The sequence below is a fragment of the Tupaia chinensis genome, unplaced genomic scaffold (assembly GCF_000334495.1).
Source record: "Tupaia chinensis unplaced genomic scaffold, TupChi_1.0 Scaffold000276_2, whole genome shotgun sequence".
In the NCBI taxonomy this organism is placed as follows: domain Eukaryota; kingdom Metazoa; phylum Chordata; class Mammalia; order Scandentia; family Tupaiidae; genus Tupaia; species Tupaia belangeri.
Window position 1 is genome coordinate 367,858 of NW_006159759.1, and position 486 is coordinate 368,343.

Consider the following 486-nt stretch of genomic DNA (forward strand, 5'->3'; position numbering starts at 1 on the left):
TAAATAAAGTTAAATAAGATAATTCAAAAAAAAAATAGAAAACAACTCACACTGAGTGTGTGTGCGTGCGTGCCCAAGATCCCGAGAGGAGAATGGAGGAGAAGGGATTGAGGCCCCCCAGGGGGTGATTTCTTGCTCTCTGTCTCTCTGTCTCTCCCTGTCTGTCTGGCAAGAGTATGCACCCTACAGCAAAAAAAAAAAAAAAAAAGAATTATCTATTCAACTTTATTTATTATTATTATTTTTATTTGACCAGAGAGAGACGGGGGTGGGTAGTGAGAAAGCAAGCCTCCAGGTCCAAGACTCAAACCGTGGTCAACCATGAAGAAATCTAGCACCTTAACTACCACACCACCTGCCAGCCCCCAAGTCCTACCCATTCTTTAAAACCCAGTATGAGCCCCAGAGCAAGCTATGTTGCCTGCATGAAGCCTCTAGGCTACACCATCAGCAGTGACGTCTGCCTCTGGGCACTTCATCCCCGTG